Source organism: Hemitrygon akajei, unplaced genomic scaffold (genome assembly GCF_048418815.1).
Source record: "Hemitrygon akajei unplaced genomic scaffold, sHemAka1.3 Scf000061, whole genome shotgun sequence".
NCBI lineage: Eukaryota > Metazoa > Chordata > Chondrichthyes > Myliobatiformes > Dasyatidae > Hemitrygon > Hemitrygon akajei.
In genome coordinates this window covers 1,948,335-1,971,668 of record NW_027331947.1, presented here as the reverse complement: position 1 = coordinate 1,971,668, position 23,334 = coordinate 1,948,335, and the positions used below count along the sequence as shown (strand labels likewise).

The 23,334-nt window shown below is 44.5% G+C and overlaps 2 protein-coding genes across 6 annotated transcripts in view; both read right to left on the bottom strand.

Annotated features, from left to right (window-relative positions):
* LOC140721797 (uncharacterized) overlaps positions 1-9,558 on the bottom strand; it is a 136,676-nt gene extending 127,118 nt beyond the window's left edge. The window contains exon 1 of the mRNA XM_073036609.1: positions 9,543-9,558. The gene's annotated coding sequence lies outside the window, so the exon portion shown is untranslated. The remainder of the gene's footprint in view (positions 1-9,542) is intronic.
* LOC140721795 (uncharacterized) overlaps positions 1-23,334 on the bottom strand; it is a 287,528-nt gene that overhangs the window by 219,839 nt on the left and 44,355 nt on the right. The gene's annotated exons all lie outside the window — the stretch shown is intronic.

The window sequence follows — 23,334 nt, the reverse complement described above, 5'->3', positions numbered from 1 at the left end:
GCTGAATTCCTCCAGCATTTTGTGAGTGTAGATTGGATTTCCAGCATCTGCAGATTTTCTTGTTAGTGATTGGAGTTAGAACAAAGGTGATTTTCTCAACTGGTGATGTAAAAGATTTTGTTCCCTTTCTCTGAGTTCCTAATCCTTGCATTTAGATAGCTGGAGCTCAGCTCTGTCTGAGAGATCCATCGGTTCCCATTCCCTCAGCAGCCGGAAGCTCCCCGGGGCCCGTGTACGGATCGTGGGGCTGAGAGAGAGGGGGAAGAGGGCAGGACTGTCCCGGGATTGCGGGTCACAGTGACCGGATTTCACAGGAATTGTCGCGAAGTCAGTGTTTAATATAAAAACACGGAGAATCGCTCTTACCTGCACCCGAGATTTTCAAGGCCTTCTGTGTACTGCGCGCATGCGTGATACTCGGGGACGTCCTCAGCCTGACGCGTGTGCATTTCATTGGCGCTTCAGCCCCAGCGAAATTCTTAACGCATGGCCCTTTGGGTAATCATGGTGCCATTAACCATTTCTGCAAGCAGCGGTTCAATGTCCATATCTCATTTTTTTTATAGTGTGTATGGAAAAAATCTGCAGCTGTTTTAACGCAGAAAGTGGCTCACATAAACAATATACTCAATATCAACGTGTATCTAACGCCAAAGTAAAATGCAGTTATAAAACACAGGAGATTCTGCAGTTGCTGGAAATACAGAGACGCACACACACAAAATGCTGGAGGAACTCTGCAATTCAGAGAGCAACTAAGCAGCGGAGTACACAGGCTAAGCATGCTGAAGGGGCTCGGCCTAAACGTTGTCTTTTTATTCCTCTCTACATTTGCTGCCCGAAATTAACCACCTTTTTTTTCAGCCAACCAGTTTCCAAATATTTCTGATCTTTCTTTTGTAGCCACATCCTGCTGGTCTGATTCTTCCTCCTCCTCGTAAACTGCAGACCCCATCTCTCTCTGGAGCCCCAAAGCGCTGACTCAGGCTGGCAACACTTTGGTTTCTGACTGTGCACCATCGAAGACGAGAGAGCGAGAGACAGAGAGAGAGAGAGAGACAGAGAGAGACAGAGAGAGAGAGAGAGAGAGACAGAGAGAGAGAGAGAGAGAGAGAGAGAGAGAGAGAGAGACGAGAGACAGAGAGACAGAGAGACAGAGAGACAGAGAGACAGAGAGACAGAGAGACAGAGAGACAGAGAGAGAGAGAGAGAGAGAGAGAGAGAGAGAGAGAGAGAGAGAGAGAGAGAGAGAGAGAGAGAGAGAGAGAGAGAGAGAGAGAGAGAGAGAGAGAGAGACACACACAAGGTCGCACACAGATTAGTGTGTAAACTTAAAGCACACAGTATTGGGGGTATGGTATTGATGTGGATAGAGAATTGGTTGGCAGACAGGAAGCAAAGAGTGGGAATAACCAGGACCTTTTCAGAATGGCAGGCAGTGACTAGTGGGGTACTGCAAGGCTCAGTGCTGGGACCCCAGTTCTTTACAATATATATTAATGATTTAGATGAGGCAATTAAATGCATCATCTCCAAGTTTGTGGATGACACGAAGCTGGGTGGTGGTGTTAGCTGTGAGGATGCTAAGAGGATGCAGGGTGACTTGGACAGGTTAGGTGAGAGGGCAAATTCATGGCAGATGCAATTTAATGTGGATAAATATAAGGTTATCCATTTTGGTTGCAAGAACAGGAAAACAGATTATTATCTGAATGGTGGCCAATTAGGAAAAGGGGAGGTGCAACGAGACCTGGGTGTCATTGTACACCAGTCATTGAAGGGAGGCATGCAGGTACAGCAGGCGGTGAAAAAGGTGAAAGGTATGCTGGCATTCATAGCAAAAGGGTTTGAGTACAGGAGCAGGGAGGTTCTACTGCAGTTGTACAAGGCCTTGGTGAGACCGCACCTAGAGTATTATGTGCAGTTTTGGTCCCCTAATCTGAGGAAAGGCATTCTTGCCACAGAGGGAGTACAAAGAAGGATCACCAGATTGATTCCTGGGATGGCAGGACTTTCATATGAAGAAAGACTGGATCGACTAGGCTTATACTCACTGGAATTTAGAAGATTGATGGAGGATCTTATTGAAACGTATAAAATTCTAAAGGGATTGGACAGGCTAGATGCAGGAAGATTGTTTCTGATGTTGTAGAAGTCCAGAACGAGGGGTCACAGTTTAAGGATAAAGGGGAAGACTTTTAGGACCGAGATGAGGAGAAACTTCTTCACACAGAGAGTGGTGAATCTGTGGAATTCTCTGCCACAGGAAACAGTTGCGGCCAGTTCATTGGCTATATTTAAGAGGGAGTTAGATGTGGCTAAAGTGATCGGGGGTATGGAGAGAAAGCAGGTACAGGGTTCTGAGTTGGATGATCAGCTATGATCATACTGAATGGTGGTGCAGGCTCGAAGGTCCGAATGGCCTACTCCTGCACTTATTTTCTATGTTTCTATCCACTGTCAACCCTTTAAATATCATTAGATATCAATCTTAGCTAATTCACATCTCATATCTTCAAAGTTGCCCTTCTTTAAGTTCAGAACATTTGGTTCTGAATTAACTATGTCACTCTCCATCTTAATGAAGAATTCCAACATATTATGGTCACTCTTACACAAGGGACCTCACATGACAAGATTGCTAATTAACCCTTCCTCATTGCTCAATACCCAGTCTAGAATGGCCTGCTCTCTAGTTGGTTCCTCGACATGTTGGTTCAGAAAACCATCCCGCACACATTCTCAGAAATCCTCTTCCTCAGCACCCTTACCAATTTGGTTCACTCAATCTATATGTAGATTGAAGTCACCCATTATAACTGCTGTTCCTTTTTCGCACGCATTTCTAATTTCCTGTTTAATGCCATCCCCAACTTCACTACTACTGTTAGGTGGCCTGTACACAAATCCCACCAGCGTTTTATGCCCCTTAGTGTTATGCAGCTCTACCCATATTGATTCCACATCCTCCAGGCTGATGTCCTTCCTTTCTATTGCGTTAATCTCTTCTCTAACCAGCAACGCCATCCCACCTCCTTTTCTTTCCTGTCTATCCCTCCTGAATATTGAACATCGCTGGATATTGAGCTCCTATCCTTGGTCACCCTGGAGCCATGTCTCTGTGATTCCAACTATATCATATTCATTAATAACTATCTGCACATTCAATTCATCCACCTTATTACAAATGCTCCTTGCATTGACACACAAAGCCTTCAGGCTTGTTTTTACAACACTCTTAGCCCTTATACAATTATGTTGAAAAGTGGCCCTTTTTGATTTTTGCCTGGATTTGACTGCCTGCCACTTTTACTTTTCACCTTACTACTTTTTGCTTCTACTCTCATTTTACACCCCTCTGTCTCTCTGCACTTGTTCCTATCCCCCTGCCACATTAGTTTAAATCCTCCTGAACAGCAGTAGCAAACGCTCCCCCTAGGACTAGGAGGAGGGACAGCCCTCAGTGATTCCTGTGTATGCACCCTGGAAGACTCAAGAAATGATAATGATCATGAATCAGGCCCCAGATAGAAAAGAAAAACCAGCACAGTTTGCTCAGTGTGTCCACAGTACTACACAAATGTTTAATGCGACTCTGCAAGATTTATTCAGTCTCTGCTGCATGATTCTCTCAGCTGATGAAGGGCAGAAATGGAAGACAGAATTGAGATACCAAACCTATCAGGAGTTACAAGCGGGAAAACATAATGACAAAGAACAGACAGACCAGATTATTCAAGCCTTGGAAAGGGCTCTCCAGCAAACTGTAAACATCACTAAAGTACCTAATGCAAACCTAAGCCTGGGGAATCGGGACCAGACTACTGATTGTGATTTGTGGCCTGCTACGGCACCTTCGCAGGAGACCAAGCGAATCTGTCCCCCCCAGTTCAATGCCCTACTGCTCCAATGCTCACAAACTAAGTTAGCCAACATGATTAAAACAAATAATATGGACTGGTCTGACAATGCCCGAAATCGAAGGCGACGAGCTTTGACATATCATTAGGACCCAACTTTCGAATCCCAATCAACCCCGAAGGGAACTAATATTAAAGGTGAATATGTTCAGCGGGAAGAAGGACACGAGCGGGCTATATCTGAGGAACAGAAATGGGAACAAAAACTTACCAAGGGACAAGTGGGGACAACAACCTGTTCAGAAACTGACAAGATGATGCTTCCAACCATGAGTGCCAACCCTCAGGAAGAGCCCAATGTAATATTGCAAGTTGCTGGAATTCCAGTTCGGTTTATGATTGATATGAGGGTAACCACAACCACTCTCGATCAGGAAATAGTATCGGAAAAGGAATTCCAGCTATCAGACGCTACAATCACTCTGTCAGGGTTCAGAGGCACGGAACATACGTATTCACATACCCAGCCACTGCAGGTGGAATTCCAGGGGAAGCAGTGTGAGGTTTCATTTACTGTCACCACCAGACGGGGGTGTAATCTCATAGGGAGATACTTGCTCTGTCCGTTGGAAGTCGAGATTCTATGCACGGACAAGGATATCATGCTGGAACTGTGAACAACTGATAGATTCCTCAGTTTCTGACCACCCAGTGGTGGGCACTTTATCTGGACTCCAGTACATTTGAACCCCTTCTGCCAGCGGCCAGCTCTCATGTGACTCTCTGCTATGACCCTACGTGGTGCTCAACTGAGGAAAGCTAATATTATGTACCCCTCGAGGGACAGAAATTCCCAGTCACGGTGATTGGAGAGGTTAAAGTAACTGACGGCATTGCATTTCTTACTGAAGTTCCAGATTTCTTTTGGCAACAGACAGGTTTGGTGGTTCCCCACACCACCTTCAGGGTTTGCCCTGGGTTCAAGCCAAAGAGCCCAGGGCTCCTTGCCTACACCCTGACGAAACAGGCCTCCAGCACCGAGGGAGACTGGCAAGACTTTGCCGTGGGCCAACTCCGATACTGGAAGGAGTCTCAGGTGAAGACGGGACATCTGGTAAGACATTCTTTTAATAGTGACCGAACCCAAGACGTTATACCCCATCTCTGGGCAATTTCAGTCCATGAAGTCAGCCCTCCTGTCCGGATCACAGTGAAAGAAGGACAGACTCTCCCATCCATTCTGCAATACCCCATCCAGCCCATCCGGATCACTGTGAAAGAAGGACAGACTCTCCCATCCATTCCTCAATACCCCCTCTAGCCCGTCCGGATCACTGTGAAAGAAGGACAGACTCTCCCATCCATTCTGCAATACCCCCTCTAGCCTGTCCGGATCACTGTGAAAGAAGGACAGACTCTCCCATCCATTCTGCAATACCCCCTCTAGCCCGTCCGGATCACTGTGAAAGAAGGACAGACTCTCCCATCCATTCTGCAATACCCCCTCTAGCCCGTCCGGATCACTGTGAAAGAAGGACAGACTCTCCCATCCATTCTGCAATACCCCCTCTAGCCTGTCCGGATCACTGTGAAAGAAGGATAGACTCTCCCATCCATTCTGTAATACCCCCTCTAGCCTGTCCGGATCACTGTGAAAGAAGGACAGACTCTCCCATCCATTCTGCAATACCCCCTCTAGCCTGTCCGGATCACTGTGAAAGAAGGATAGACTCTCCCATCCATTCTGTGATACCCCCTCTAGCCTGTCCGGATCACTGTGAAAGAAGGACAGACTCTCCCATCCATTCTGCGATACCCCCTCTAGCCCGTCCGGATCACTGTGAAAGAAGGACAGACTCTCCCATCCATTCTGCGATACCCCCTCTAGCCTGTCCGGATCACTGTGAAAGAAGGACAGACTCTCCCATCCATTCTGCAATACCCCCTCTAGCCCGTCCGGATCACTGTGAAAGAAGGACAGACTCTCCCATCCATTCTGCAATACCCCCTCTAGCCTGTCCGGATCACTGTGAAAGAAGGACAGACTCTCCCATCCATTCTGCAATACCCCCTCTAGCCCGTCCGGATCACTGTGAAAGAAGGACAGACTCTCCTATCCATTCTGCAATAACCCCTCTAGCCCGTCCGGATCACTGTGAAAGAAGGACAGACTCTCCCATCCATTCTGCAATCCCCCTCTAGCCTCTCCGGATCACTGTGAAAGAAGGACAGACTCTCCCATCCATTCCGCAATACCCCCTCTAGCCTGTCTGGATCACAGTGAAAGAAGGACAGACTCTCCCATCCATTCTGCAATACCCCCTCTAGCCTGTCCGGATCACTGTGAAAGAAGGACAGTCTCTCCCATCCATTCTGCAATACCCCCTCTCGCCTGTCCGGATCACTGTGAAAGAAGGACAGACTCTCCCATCCATTCTGCAATACCCCCTCTAGCCCGTCCGGATCACTGTGAAAGAAGGACAGACTCTCCCATCCATTCTGCAATACCCCCTCTAGCCCGTCCGGATCACTGTGCAAGAAGGACAGACTCTCCCATCCATTCTGCAATACCCCCTCTAGCCTGTCCGGATCACTGTGAAAGAAGGACAGACTCTCCCATCCATTCTGCGATACCCCCTCTAGCCCGTCCGGATCACTGTGAAAGTAGGTCAGACTCTCCCATTCATTCTGCAATACCCCCTCTAGCCTGAGGCAACGTTTTATGAGGATGGAAACTCTTTTGTGGATCCATCAGGAAAACGATATTCTGACTATGCGATAGTGATGGACAGTGAAGTAATTGAACAGGCCTCTTTTGAAGCAGCTGTCTCTGCCCAGAAGGCTGATCTGTTTGCTCTGACCCGTGCCTGTATCCCAGCAACAGACTAAAGTGGGAACGTTTACACAGACTCCCGTTATGCATTTGGAATTGTACATGACTATGGGGCTCTCTGGGAATGTGGGGATTCCTGACTTCCTCTGGCCACCCCATTAGTAATGCCACCTTTGTAAACAACTTACTCACCGCTCTACAGCTACCTCGAGTTTTGTTCTTCTCAGGGGGACGCCTCTGAGGAGGAGTGAAAACTGTGGTCCCAGATGGGGTGTTAGAAAGACCACGACCTAGGTTTTTGGATCACACCAGTGGGACAGGTTTGTGTTCCTACACAGTTTTTACCAATATTGGCCGATTATATACATAATTGTACACACCTGGGAAAGGAGGGAATGGTTGGTAACCTGTACCCTGCACACCGGGTATGACTCCCTTGCCAGGTGGATCTTTTTTGTGTCTACAAGTTGATTTTATTGAATTGCCTAGAGTACATTGCTATAGATACTGCTTAGTTATTATAGATGTGTTTAGTAGATGGATTGAAGTTATTCCAACTACCATTAATACTGCTGTGACTGTTGTGAATGTATTATTATGGGAAATAATTCCCAGGTACAAGCCAGAGATGCTGAGTTCAACAATGGCTCACACTTTATGGTGAAAGTAAATGAAGGAGTATGTAACAAACTAGCTATCAAGCAACAATTCCACTGTGTACACCACCCACGGGCCGCTGGCAGAGTGGAAAGAGCCAATGGCACTCTGAAGAGTAAACTGGCAAAACTAACAGCGGAGACTGGACTCACTTGGTTGAAGGTCCGACCATTAGCCCGATTCCACATGAGGGTTACCCCACAGGGGAAAACAAGGTTGTCACCAGCTGACATCATTTCTGGATGGCCCATGAGGACACCCTGGGAACAAAGTCTCAGGATTAAAGGCAAAGTGAATAAGAATAAGGAACCTTGGTTCTCGATGGATATTGGAACTCTGATAAAGAAGAGAGAGATGTATGACATGTATAAGAAACAGGGAGCAAATAAGGTACTTGAGTAGTATAAAAAGTGCAAACAAATACTTAAGGAAGAAATCAGGAGGGCTGAAAGAAGACATGAGGTAGTGTTGGCAGTCAAGGTGAAGGATAGTAAGAGCTTCCACAGGTATATTAATAGCAAAAGGATAGTTATGGGATAAAATTGGTCCTCTTGAAGATCAGAGCGGTTGGCTATGCATGGAACCAAAAGAAATTTGGGAGCTGTTAAATGGTTTTTTTGTGTCTGAATTTACTAAGGAAATTGGCATGGAGTCAATGGAAATAAGGCAAACAAGTATTGAGGTCATGGAACCTATACAGATAGAAGAGGAGGAGGTGCTTGCGACCTTGAGGCGAGTAGATAAATCTCCAGGACATGACAGGATATTCCCTCGGACCATGAAGGGGACTAGTGTTGAAATTGCAGGGGCCCTGGCAGATATATTTAAAAGTCGTTATCTATGGGTGAGGTGCCAGAGATTTGGAGGATGGCTCATATTGTTCCGTTGTTTAAAGCAGGCTCTAAAAGTAATCCGGGAAATTATAGGCTGGCAAGTTTGATGTCGGTCATGGGTAAATTATTGGAAGGAGTACTAAGAGATAGGATCCACAATTATTTAGATAGACAGGGACTTATTAGGGAGAGTCAACATGGCTTTGTGCCATGTTTAACAAATATATTAGAGATTTTCGAGGCGGTTACAAGGAAAGTGGATGAAGGCAAGGCAGTGGATGTTGTATACATGGACTTCAGTACGGCCTTTAACAAGGTCCCGCATGGGAGGTTAGTAAGGAAGGTTCAGTCACTAGGAATACATGGTGAGGTAGTAAATTTGATTGGGAATTGAGAATGGGAGAAGTCAGAGAGTGGTAGTGGAGGATTGCTACTCTGAGTGGAGGCCTGTGACTAGTGGTGTGCCACAGGGATCAGTGCTGGGTCCATGGTTATTTGTCATCTATATCAATGATATGGATAATAATTTGGTAAATTGGATCAGCAAATTTGTTGATGATACAAAGATTGGAGGTGTAGTGCACAGTGAAGAAGGTTTTCAAAGCTTGCAGAGGGATCTGGACCAGCTGAAAAAATGGCAGATGGAGTTTAATACAGACAAGTGTGAGGTATTGTACTTTGGAAGGTCAAACCAAGGTAGAACATACAAGGTAAATGGCAGGGCACTGAGGAGTGCACTAGAACAGAGGGATCCAGGAATACTGATACAAAATTCCCTAAAAGTTGCATCACATGTAGATAGGGCAGTAAAGAGAGCTTTTGGTACATTGGCCTTTATAAGTTGGAATGTAATGGTGAGGTTGTATATTGCATTAGTGGGGGGGGGGGGGGGGAATTTGGAGTAGTGTGTGCAATTTTGGTCACCGAATTACAGGAAGGATATTAATAAGGTTGAAAGAGTGCAGAGAAGGTTTACAAGGATGTTGCCAGGACTTGAGAAACTGAGTTACAGAGAAAGGTTGAATAGGTTAGGACTTTATTCTCTGGAGCGTAGGAGAATGACGGGTGATTTGATAGAGGTGTATAAAATTATGATGGGTATAGACAGAGTGAATGCAAGCAGGCTTTATCCACTGAGGCTAGGGGAGAAAAAAAACCAGAGGACATGGGTTAAGGGTGAAGGGTGAAAAGTTTAAAGGGAATATTGGGGGGGGGGAGCTTCTTCACAACTGGGTCTGACTGGTACTGGCATAACTGGTTCTTCTGAGCACATTCTGTCTCACTCCCAACTATTTCCTACCTTCCTTTGTACAGGTATGTAATGTCTAAAGGACCAGTGTTTGAGTAAATGAGACTCACCAAACTTTCTCCCGACTGTATCACTGGAATCTCCGAGTCAGATGGGTTTTCTCCAGTTGATGCTCTCAATCCTCAGGCTGGTTCACTTGTTGCTGTTCCCTCGTCTTCAGTCATGGTTTTTCTTCCAATAAATCTCTCACTGCAGGTCTAACTTTAACATGAAAGATAATGAAGCACGTCAACAATGAAAAGGAGGACCAAACATTTCTGCTTAATGTTACTAGGAACAAAACTCACTGAAATTTAAACGTTGGCAAATATAATGATCTCAGTGAACAATCTTTAATTGTCCCTCACACATCACAAAACAATACGGGATAAGAAGGAGCCATCATTCAGTCACAAGACACAGGAACAGAATTAGGTGATTCAGTCCATCTGGTCTGCTCCACCTCTCAACCATTCCATCATAGCTGATTTTTAATCCAACACCATATTCCTGCCTTCCTCCTGTAACCCTGAAGCTACTCAGCAATCATCAGTATATTAATCTTCACAAATAGACCCAAATGGCAGCCTCAAACAAATTCTGCGGCAACAAATTCTACATATCAGACATCTTTTGGCCAAAAATTTTTCCTTATCTCAGTTTTAAAGGGAAGCAAGTTTATTCTGAGACCTTGCTGTCAGATCACAGACTCTCTGTCTAATACAGGGGTGTCAAACTCATTTTAGGTCACGGGCCAGATTGAGCAAAATGCAGCTTCATGCGGGCCGGATCAGTTGGACGCGTGCGAACGCAGCTTTCGTTGCCTCCGTTTTTTCAGCCTGCTCTCATGTGTCTCAGTCTCTGCTATAACTACAAAGTGTTTCACTTTACAAATTCCGTTTCTTATGAAGAAGACTGCCGAGCAAGACTGCCGAATAAACACAAAAAACCCTGAAAACCTGGTACCTGAATAAACTCAGCATTAGCCTTATCATACGCCATAGGCGCTTCGATTACTGGGGCCAGCTTTAATAGTAATTAGATATTATCTCGCAGGCCAAAGGTAATTCCACCGCAGGCCGGATTTGGCCCGCGGGCCTTGAGTTTGACATATATGGTCTAATAGAAACATCCTCTCCATGTCCACTGTATCCAGGCTTTTCAGTATTCGGTAGGTTTACTTAACCATACATCTCCCACCACCCCCACCGTCCCTCTGAACTCCATTGAGCACAGGTCCAGAGCCATCAAATGCTCCTCATATATAAAGCCGATCATTCCTGAGATTATTCTTGTAAGCCTTGTTAGGAACAACTGTACTGAACACATTTCCAGGAATAACAGACAAATTGGTTCCAGGATAATTTGCAGGGAAAAGTTGTGCTTTCTTTACTGTTATACTATCACTCCATTTCCAGGTTAAAACAGGTCAATTTCAGGAAATTTGTATTACAGATCCTAGGATACAGATCCTGTCTTGTACATACTGGACCGACCGCCGTCGCTGGGCTATAAACGTGCAGGAGCAATGTGTGGCTAAATGCCTTGTTCAAGGACACACCACGCTGCCTGGAGCTGAAGCTCGAACCATTATCTCCCTTGACTTCCCAGTCCCTCGGTAAAGCAGGCAGTGAAATCAAAGATCCCCACAACCTGGGACGTTCTCCTTTCTCACACACCCCAGTCCGGGAGAAGACACAACAGCCATAAAGCTCCAGGACAAATGTGAGGAGCCTCAGGAACCGAGGCGAGTTCGGGGAAGTTAATGGGCCTCATTGGCCAAAATCACACCACGTGATCTGGCGTCTCAAAGCGGAGGGCGGGGCGAATCTGCGGCACACAGCCTCACGTGACCTGATGGCGGGACTTCCATTTCAACTCTGCGGAAACAGACAGCCTGGGCTCCTGGTTTTGGATCGTTCAAAGCAGATTAAGTGAAGTCGACACATTTCTGACGAGCCCAGATAGTTTGGAAACAAATGAATTCCTGGCCCTCAGTTCGGGGCTCACGGCCAACATCGGATCTCCCCGCTCGGGATCGGTCTCAATACTCACCGATGGGAAAGTGATATCTTTGGCCCGCAGACAGTGATCCCGACGGAAGAGACGGAAGTCTTTCCCGTACACAGAGCCGACCGACTTCAGCTCTGAGCGGAGAGGATTACACCGTCCATCCGGAGACTGTGAACATGCGCGAAGAGATTGTTACATCATCGGGAGGCGGGGCCTCGGAAACAGACGCGCAGGTGCTGCCCATCTCCGGTTAAATGGGAGGGGCAAACGGGATCACGTGACATGATTGGTGATCACCCCCCGCCCCACGCAGAGACTCCAGCTACTCATTAGTCTCTGGATAGAAGCAAACTTGCCGCTCACATCTCCTCTCACCTTAAATGTATTAGACATTTCAACCCCCAGGAAAAATATATCGTCTGTCCACTCTATCTATTCCTCTCGTAGTCTTATAAACGTCCATCCAGTCTCGCCCCAGCCTGCGCCGCTCTGGAGAAAACAACACAAGTTTGTCCAGCCTCTCGTTATAGCTCATGCCCTCTAATCCAGGCAGTGTCCTGGTAAACCTCTTCTGCGCCCTCTCCAAAGCCCCGACATCCTTCCGAGAATGGGGCGACCAGAACTGTATGAAACACTCCAGATGTGGTCTAACTAGTTTTATAAAGCTGTGTTACGAACTGAAACGTTTTAGAAACGAACCAGCAGCAATAGAGTTCACACTGGAGTCTGGTTTTGATGGTTAAAACACTGTTTATTAGTATCTACTTATAATATAGTATCTTAACGAAATAAAGGAAAGTTAACAGTGTTAAGTGTATATATGTGTAAATGTAATTCCCAGACTATCGAGCCTGAGGGAACAAAGCTTAGAGTCTTGAGATGGTAAAGTAGGAAAATTCAGTAATACACGGAATAAATAATGGGAAAGAGATATTTGTAATCCAGGGTGAAACGTAGAGAAAAGGCCGTTACTTCAAAATAACCGCCGTCGACGTTCTTATCCGCTGAATCCGTCCACATACGAGTTCTCAGCGAAAGTGACCTGTCACAGGAATACCGTCTTCGAGGGGTTGCCACACAACATACCCAGGCAAGGGTTAACACAAGATATTCCAAAATCCACTCCTATGGATTATACGAAGTGACAGCCACACACATTCGTTGTGGTTCCGTGTACCGATGATCAACCCACTCTTGTGGGCAGAGGAGAGTTCCAAGCCTCAGCTGCGACTAACTGAAACTATCAGCTTTTCCAGTCTCTCTCTCTCTCTCTTTAGACTGGCCGACTGCCTGTCTGCAGATCGCTCTCTCTCTCTTATGGTTCAGTCCACAGTCAGCACTGTCAGCCTGTGACTAACGTCATAGCCCCGCCTCCTCACGCCGGCGCTCTTAAAGAAACAGTCACAGTACGACCGCAGGCTCGGAACAGCCGCAACACAACTTCCCGACTTTTGAACTCAATGTTTCAACTAATAAAGACAACCATGCCATTTGCCTTCTTAACCACCCGATCAATCTGTGCAGTCTCTTTCAGGGAGCGATGAACTTGGAGTCTAAGATTCCTCTGATCATCGACACTGTTCAGGGTTTTGCATTTAACAGTGTACTGTCTCATACATTCGACCTACCGAGCTGCCAAGATGATCATCACTAATCAAATCTCACTCAGATTTCTCAGGTCCTGTTGAATTTATTGCCAAGTACACAAGTACGGGAAGGTACAGGGACAGAGAAACACTGACTTGTGGCAGCATTACAGGCAATTACATTCAGATAACACACGGAACACAAATTATAGCCATATAACAATTACAGCACGGAAACAGGCCATCTCGGCCCTTCTAGTCCATGCCGAACGCTTACTCTCACCTAATCCCACTGACCCGCACTCAGCCCATAACCCTCCATTCCTTTCCTGTCCACATACGATTCTCTGTCAGTAACAATCTGTAAATATGTTTTCAGTCATTAACGATATATGAAATACATTGTGTCATGATCAATATTAAAATGTGTATTTGTGTCAATAACAGACTTGGAAATGTTGAATTTGGTCCCTGTCTCCATTCCTCCTGTAATCCACAACCAGCTCCTGTGTTTTTGTCACAATGAGGGAGAGATCGTTTTCTTGACACCACTGTGTCGGGGTGATGACTTCTTCTCTGTCGGCTGCCTCGTTATTATTTGAGATTAGGCCAGTCAGTGTAGTGTCGTCTGCAAATTTAATTAGCAGATTGGAGCTGTGGGTGGCGACACGTCATGGGAATACAGAGAGGAAAGGAGGGGGCTAAGGAGACAACCCCGTGGGTTATGTGTGCTGAGGGTCAGAGAGACAGAGGTGAGGGAGCCAACTCTTACCACCTGCCGGCGATCTGACAGGAAGTCCAGGATCCAGCTACACAAGGCAGGGTGAAGGCCGAGGTCTCTGAGCTCCTTGTCGATACTTCACGCCTTTGTATGGCTACTGCTCTGCCCATGACTGCAAGGAACTGCAGAGAACATCAGAGAAACAAGCCTCCCCTCCATGGACTCTTCCTACACTTCCCCTCCCTCGGAAAAGCAGGCCATGTACTCAAGGATCCTCACAACCTGGACACTCTCGCTGCAAACCCGCTCCCCCATCGGGGAAGAGATACAAAAGCCTTAAAGCGCGAACCACCCAGCTCAAGGACGGCTTCCTGTCTGTGGTTAGAAGCCAAATGAATGATAAAATGGACTTGGCCTCACAATGTAACTCGACGTGACCCCGCACCATATGTCTATCTGCACTGCACTTACTCTGCAGCCATAATGCTTTGTTACTGTTATTGTTTTGTCGTTTTCATTTTTCATTTTTAGAATTGTTCTTATTTGTACATAATCTTCTACAGTTATAAAATGATACAAAACTTCAATAGATTAATATGTATACAATTAATAAAGCTGAAAAAACTGATCGTAAAATATAAAAATGGAAAAAACCAAAAATAAGAACCCCATCTAATTAGGAAAAAACCCCACTAACTACAACAAAAGGGGGAAAAAACCATTAGGAATCAACAACCCGGAAGGAAACCATATAGCATAATTCAAATTAAATGATAATATTTGGCAAAAGAACCCCATCTTCTCTCAAAATCGAATCGAGGATCAAAACGTTCTACTTCCATTTTTTTTTTCCAAACTAAGACATAACATCACTTGAGATAACCATTCAGTTAATGTAGGGGAAGAAATATCTTTCCAGTTTAAGAAAATAACCCTTCTTGTCAGTAGTGTAACAAATGCAATTAGCATGTTGATCTGAAGATGAAATACCCAGAATATGATGTGGAACTATTCCAAACAGAACAAACAATCTATTAGGTTGTAAATTAATTTTCAGAGCTTTAGAAATTGTAGAAAATAAAGATTTCCAAAACGATTTTAATGAAGAACATGAACAGAACATATGTGACAAAGTAGCTACTTCAGTTTCACATCTATCACAGCATTTGTCTATACTAGAAAATATTTTAGACAGTCTCTCCTTTGTTAAATAATAACGGTGAACAATTTTAAATTGAAAGAAACAATGGTTGGCACATACAGAAGAAGAATTTACGTTTTTTCGAAACTCGAAGCCAAACTTCATTAACAAAGGTCATATTAAGTTCTCTCTCCTAATCTTGTTTAATCTTTAGTGATGGGTTCTCTTTTTGTAACAAAAATAAATTATAAATTCTGCTAATGGAAACTTACACTAAGGGATTCGATTTCAAAATGGTATCCAACAAATCAGATTCTTGTAAATATGGAAACTTAGGTAAACATTGTTGTACAAAATGTTTCACGTGAACATATTGCAAAAAATGTGTATGAGCCAGAGAAAATTTGTTAATTAACTCTTCAAAGGTCATCAATCGACCATTACAAAATAAATCTGTAAAATAATGGATCCCTTTATTCTTCCATAGGAGAAAAATAGAGTCATGTAGCGGTGTGCCCACCAATGCCTGCTCAAACATAAGGCAGGGTTTGTGTCCGCCGGCCAGAGACAACATCTCATTCATTAAAGCCGATGGAGGTCCGTCTCCCAAGCCATCCAGGTGCAGTAAACGGGCAGCTCGCTCGCGCCGTGAGAGTCCGAAAGTCCTTATGAGCAGGGCTTTGAATTCTGTGTACTTGCCGTCCGCTGGGGGAGACTGTACGAACTCCGCAACCTGGGCCGCTGTGTCCTGGTCGAGGGAGCTCACCACGTAGTAGTAACGTGTGTCCTCTGAGGTTATCTGCCGAACGTGGATTTGGACTTCTGCTTGCTGGAACGACCGTCGGGGTCACCAATTGTAGCGGTGTGCTACACGCAGCGTTAAAATAACGACACGGAGTCGGTAAACTGCAATTAAATAAGATTTTATTCGAACTTCACAGCCTTGCTTTAAAGCCTCCCTCATCCCGCCCTCCCCGGGCGCGGATGCTGTAAGGGGCACAATCCCCCGCAGGCTTTTCACTTTGTTGGTGAAGCAGACCTGGCGCCCTTTTGGGACTGGCCTTTGTGCCGGCGCGCTGGCTATTTGTGAGCCGGTTCGAGTGCGCTAGGAAGTGGGTCGCCACAGTCAGTTGTTGAAGGTTTAAATGAAAAGTTTCGATGCAAAAAACTAGACAACTTAAATTGTTTAAAATTTTAAAAATTTACAGATCTGAACCCAAATCCGTAGGGATTGTTTAATAACCAAGGAGATGGTGGTGGACTTTAGGAGATCTAGGCCTCATATGGAGCCAGTGATCATTAATGGAGAATGTGTGGAGCAGGTTAAGACCTACAAGTATCTGGGAGTACAGTTAGATGAGAAGCTAGACTGGACTGCAAACACAGATGCCTTGTGCAGGAAGGCACAGAGTCGACTGTACTTCCTAAGAAGGTTGGCGTCATTCAATGTCCGTAGTGAGATGCTGAAGATGTTCTATAGGTCAGTTGTGGAGAGCGCCCTCTTCTTTGTGGTGGCGTGTTGGGGAGGAAGCATTAAGAAGAGGGATGCCTCACGTCTTAATAAGCTGGTAAGGAAGGCGGGCTCTGTCGTGGGCAAAGTACTGGAGAGTTTAACATCAGTAGCTGAGCGAAGGCGCTGAGTAGGCTACGGTCAATTATGGAAAACTCTGAACATCCTCTACATAGCACCATCCAGAGACAGAGAAGCAGTTTCAGTGACAGGTTACTATCGATGCAATGCTTCTCAGACAGGATGAAGAGGTCAATACTCCCCAATGCCATTAGGCTCTACAATTCAACCGCCAGGACTTAAGAACTTTTTAAAAGCTATTATTAATGCTTTTTGAGATAGTGATTTAGATGCATATCATATTTTTTTACTGAGTTAAGTATTGTATGTAATTAGTTTTGCTACAACAAGTGTATGGGACATTGGAAAAAAAGTTGAATTTCCCCATGGGGATGAATAAACTATCTATCTATCTATAACCGGGTAAAGATTTAAATTTGGAATTTTAGAGAGCTGTAAAGGTAATGGAGCTCCTAAAATTGAAGTTAAATAAAATTGTTTAACAGCTTTTAATGCCAAATCATGCCAATATAACCAAAAACATGATTGTCTAATTTTCACAGCCCAATAATACAGTCTTAAATTAGGAAGTGCAAGTTCACCATCTTTTTTAGATTTTTCTAAGTGATACTTATTAAATCTTGGTCTCTTATTGTTCCAAATAAAGGAAGAAATAGGAGAGTCAATTTGATCGAAAAATGTTTTAGTTAAAAAGATAGCTATATTTTGGAAAATATATAAAAATTTAGGTAAAATCATCATTTTCACAGCATGAACACGACCTATTAAAGAAAAAGTAAGTGGATAGCATCTAGAAAATATATTTCCTGGCGTCCATTAAAGGAACTACATTCGCTTTATAGAAATCTTTACATTTTTTTTGTAATTATAATACCTAAATATCTAAATATATTAACAATTCTAAAAGGAATATCATTATATATACTAACAGGGACATTTAATGGAAACAATTCACTTTTATTCAAGTTAAGTTTATATCCTGAAAATTTAGCGAAATCTTTAAGTGCTTCCAAAGGATTAGGAATTGATTCCTCAAGATCTGAAATAAAAACCAAAAGATCATCTGCATAAAGAGAAATCTTATGTATGTTTCCATTCATAGAGATAACAAGAATATTTTTAGCTTCACGTAGTGTTATAGCTAAAGGCTCCAATACAAGATTAAATAATAAAGGGCTTAATGGACATCCCTGTCTAGTGCCACGAGAAAGTGAGAAAAAAAGAAGACCTGCAGTTATTAGTAATGACAAGCTCAAAGGCAGCTTCCTGTCTGTGTCTATAAGCCAAATGAATGATAAAATGGTCTCGGCCTCACAATGTAACCCGACGTGACCCTGCACCATATGTCTACCTGCACTGCACTTTCTCTGCAGCCATAATGCTTTGTTACAGTTATTGTTCTGTCGTATATCAGCTCAATGTACTGTTGAAATGTATTGATCTGTGTGCATTTTCACTGTAGCTCAGTACGTTTTGAGAATGAACAAATTTTCCATTTTAATTACGTGGAAATATTAGACAGACTGAGCTTCTGCTCTGGAACCGCAGAAGGAAACTGAACTGTTGTCATTTCTGTGGAAAGCAAATATATGGAAAAGGCTTCAAACTCACATTACGATCTGCAGTAACTGGGATCAGGTGACCGGTGGTGGGTCTCCCATATCAATATCAGAATCGGGTTTAATAGCACCGGCATATGTCATGAAATTCGTTGTCTCTGCGGCAGCAGTAGAACCTAATTCATAACAATAGATTTTAACAATTGTGACTTAAAATAAGAATACACATTTTAAGTAGTTAAATTATATAAATAGTACAAAAATATATTTTTTAAATGTAATTAACTATTTTAATTGTGTGGAACTATTTGACTGACCGGGTTGTTGCTTTGGAAGTAGTGGAGTGAAGCTTACCTGAACTGTAGACATTTATGAGAAGCTCAGAGAAATAGAAAAGGCTAAATTCTCACATAAACGGGTCAGACACCCAGAAACATCGGCTGCACTTCAGCAGGTAAAAACAGTGGAATGAAACATGCTGAAAATATTGCAGGAAAAAAAACATATTGTCCACCACAACGAGAGGACGTGACTGATCCGGATCTCACTGCCTTGTCTGAACGGGGAAAGATGAAGCTACACGGACACGTAGAGCAGTGACCCGCAGATGCTGCAGATCTGCAGAAAAAATGTGAACAGGAAACGGGATCAGCTGACCGGTTTGGTCTCCCACCCCAGGCAGTGACTACTCTGTGGAAAGAAGCAAACTTCCCGCTCACATCTCCTCTCGCCTTAAATGTATTAGACATTTCAACCCCCAGGAAAAATATATCGTCTGTCCACTCTATCTATTCCTCTCGTAATCTTATAAACGTCCATCCAGTCTCGCCCCAGCCTGCGCCGCTCTGGAGAAAACAACACAAGTTTGTCCAGCCTCTCGTTATAGCTGATGCCCTCTAATCCAGGCAGTGTCCTGGTAAACCTCTTCTGCGCCCTCTCCAAAGCCCCGACATCCCTCCGAGAATGGGGGCGACCAGAACTGTATGAAACACTCCAGATGTGGTCTAACTAGTTTTATAAAACTGTGTTACGAACTGTAACGTTTTAGAAACGAACCAGCAGCAATAGAGTTCACACTGGAGTCTGGTTTGATGTTGAAGTCACCTTCTTTATTAGTATCTATTTATAATATAGTAACTTAACGAAATAAAGGAAAGTTAGCAGTGTTATGTGTATATGTGTGTAAATATAATTCCCAGACTATCTAGCGTGAGGGAACAAAGCTTAGAGTCTTGAGATGGTAAAGTAGGAAAGTTCAGTAATCCACGGAATAAATGATGGGAGAGAGATATTTGTAATACAGGGTGAAAAGGACGTTACTTCAAAATAACCATCGACGAAGTCCTTATCCGTTGAATCCGTCTACATACGAGTTATCAGCAAAAGTGACCTGTCACAGGAATACCGTCTTCCAGGGGTTACCACACAACATACCCAGGCAAGGGTTAACACAAGATAATCCACAATCCACTCCTATGGGTTATACGAAGTGACAGTCACACACATTCGTTGTGGTTCCCTGTACCGATGATCAACCCACTCTTGTGGGCATAGGAGAATTCCAAGCCTCAGCTGCGACTAACTGAAGCGATCAGCTTTTCCAGTCTCTCTCTCTCTCTTTAGACTGGCCGACTGCCTGTCTGCAGATCGCTCTCTCTCTCTCTTATGGTTCCGTCCATAGTCAGCGCTGTCAGCCTGTGACTGACGTCATAGCCCCGCCTCCTCACGCCGGCGCTCTTAAAGAAACAGTCACAGTACGACCGCAGGCTCGGAACAGCTGCAACACAACTTCCCGACTTTTGAACTCAATGCTTCAACTAATAAAGACAACCATGCCATTTGCCTTCTTAATCACCCGATCAATCTGTGCGGTCTCTTTCAGGGAGCGATGAACTTGGAGTCCTCTGATCATCGACACTGTTCAGGGTTTTGCATTTAACAGTGTACTGTCGCATACATTCGACCTACCGAGCTGCCAAGATGATCATCACTAATCAAATCTCACTGAGATTTCTCAGGTCCTGTTGAATTTATTGCCAAGTGCACAAGTACGGAAAGGTATAGGAACAGAGAAACACTGACTTGTGGCAGTATCACAGGCAAGTACATTCAGATAACACACGGAACATACGATTCTCTGTCAGTAACAATCTGTAAATATGTTTTATGTCATTAACGATATGAAGAATACATTTTGTCATGATCAATATTAAAATGTGCATTTTGTGTCAATAACAGTCTTGGAAATGTTGAATTTGGTCCCTGTTTCCATTCCTCCTGTAATCCACAACCAGCTCCTTTGTTTTTGTCACAATTAGGGAGAGGTTGTTTTCTTGACGCCACTGTGTCGGGGTGATGACTTCTTCTCTGTAGGCTGCCTCGTTATTATTTGGGATCCGGCGGATCAATGTAGTGCCGTCAGCAAATCTAATTAGTAGATTGGAACCCGCCACTGCAGCCCCACAGTGCACTATGTACTGATTGCAAAGCCACGAAATTGCATGTGAATAGCCTCCCCTCCCCCAACTCCACTCTTTCTGCGTCCCAGCAGACTGGGACATCTCACATCTCGCTACCTCCGCCAGGACATTAAACTGTGAACAACTGTGGTCAGGGACTGATCTCTGGGGTACTCCAAACGCTACCTCCTTCCAGTCTGAAAACGACCCACTCATCCAGACACACACTATCGGCAGTTTATCGATCTCCAACGGAAAAGCCTAATCACCTACTCCTGAGGGTCAATACCATTGCTGACTCTGAGTTTACCACCGTCAAATGCCGGGAGGGACATAATAATCAGAAAGACTCTAGTCACTGCCGTGTAAATAAAATGTGATCTCAGTGGGTGTGTGGCGCATGCTCAGAATGGGAAGGAGACAGACAAACTGAGCCAAGTCACAGACTGATGAAGGGGAGGAATAATCCATTTTGATACAGAGACGGAAGCGGAGAGTTTGATATTGTGCATGATGCCGGAACTGTGGCCAGTTAGAAGATGAAATCTTGTTCCTCTAAATTGTTTTGAGATGTGACAGTGTTTTAATCAGAAGGCACCATGGAGACTAAAATTATTTCAGTTGAAATGTTGTCCTTCACCCACTGACTTGCTTTGTAAACGTTTAGCAGTGTAGGAAAGTCAAAGGATTTGTGTATGGGAATCACAAACACAACAGCACGTTAGTTCCGCTGTATCTGTCAGTTCACCAGCGCTTGAATGCCGCCGATCCTTGAATGTGGAGGCGGAGATGTTGGAGAAGACAGAGCCTCACTCGCTGCAAGGAGAGCTCGAACACGTGACCATGTCCGTGATCTGATTGGATACATTGTCATGACCTTATAGCAGTGTGACATCATTCACTGGCTCTCATTTTGGAAGGGATTCAGTCGGCCATCGCAGATACACCAACAGCTTCGCACTGGGAAGCGGCCGTTCACCTGCTCCGTGTGTGCGAAGAGACTCATTCAGTTAACCCACCTTGTGATGCTCCGGTGAGTTCACAATAAATAGAGGCCACATTTCTGTCCGGAGTGAGCAAAGAGTTTTACTCAATCATCCCAGCTGCTGCAACACCAGCAACTTCACATCAGGGAGGAAGTTCAAATCAGCTCCGTGTTAAATGTTTAACCATCATGGTGACTGAAGGGAACTGCAGGATCATGAGGGACTGTTACTGTCAGATTCTGCAGTTCTTGCGGCTGCTCATCGCACCCAGGACTGAACCCTGGTCACTGAGCATTGGAGGAGTCTGTTCTGCTGATGTTAGACTTAAACTAGACTGGCGTTTAATACAATGGATCTGTGAAAGATAAACCAGTTTTTTTTTAATCAAATCCCGTGTGTCAGGTACTTACTGTCTCTATCATACTCAAAATGTACACTAGAGAGGCCACTCGGCCCATCTGATCCTTACCCATATTCCTGTTCCATATCAGTATATGAAAATCTACCCCTACCGTTCCCCTCTCATTCTCCCTGAGATGACAGGTTGCAACCAGTCACCACTCCGTGGGATAGGAGATTTCCCTTGAATTTCATAGAATCATAGAAATCTTCAAGACATTACAGACCCTTTGGCCCACAATGTTGTGCCGACCATGTAACCTACTCTAGAAACTGTCTAGAATTACCCTACCGCATAGCCCTCTATTTTCCTAAGCTCCATGTACCTATCTAAGAGTCTCTTAAAAGACCCTATTTTATCCGCCTCTACCACCGTCGCTGGCGGTGCATTCCACACACACACCACTCTTTGCTTAAAAAACTTGGCTCTGACATCTCCTCTGTACCTACTTCCAAGCAGCTTAAACCTATTCCCTCTCGTGTTAGCCGTTTCAGCCCTGGGGAAAAGCCTCTGTCTATCCACACGACCAATGCCTCTCATCATCTTATACACCTGCATGAATTCCCTGCATGATTTTCTCCGGGCTGAATAAGACGATGAGCTCACCGTGGTTGTGACGTTCTTCAGGGCTCCGGACGAAGTTGGTTAAACTCCTTCTTCCCCGCTCTTTTCAACGTTTTGGGTCATTTTCACCAATTTTAAAGGACTGTGCCTCAGACAGCTGGGTTGTTGCAATTGTTATGTACCAGTAGCAACAGATCACTAACGGAGTCTGGTTTCGATGTGAAAACCACTATCTTTATTAGTATCCACTCCAAATATAAAAGATTAAACGAAATAAACAGAAGTTAACAGTGTTGTGCATATATATAGCTCCCAAACTATCAAGCTTGGGAAACAATGCTTAAAGTCTTATGATGGTAAAGTAGAAAAGTTCAGTAATCCACAGAATAAGTGAGTGAGAGGAGAGATTTGACAGCAGACCAGTGAGTGAATCTTCGATGGAGCAGAGTCAGAAACCAAAGTGTTGCCAGCCTGAGTCAGGGCTTTGGGGCTCCAGAGACAGATGGGGTCTAGAGTTTACGAGGAGGAAGAGGAATCAGACCAGCAGGATGTGGCTACAAAAGGAACATTTGGAAACTGGTTGACCGAAAAAATTGGTGGTTAATTTCTGCAAAATACTGCTGGAAATCAACAGATCCGGAAGCAAATGTGGAGAGGAATAAATAGACAACGTTTAGACCGAGCCTCTTCAGCATGCCTAGACTGTGTACTCCGCTGCTTAGTTGCTGCCTGAACTGCAGAGTTCCGCCAGCATTTTGTGTGTGTGTGTCTCTGTATTTCCAGCAACTGCAGAATCTCCTGTGTTTTATACCTGCATTTTACTTTGGCATGAGCTACACGTTG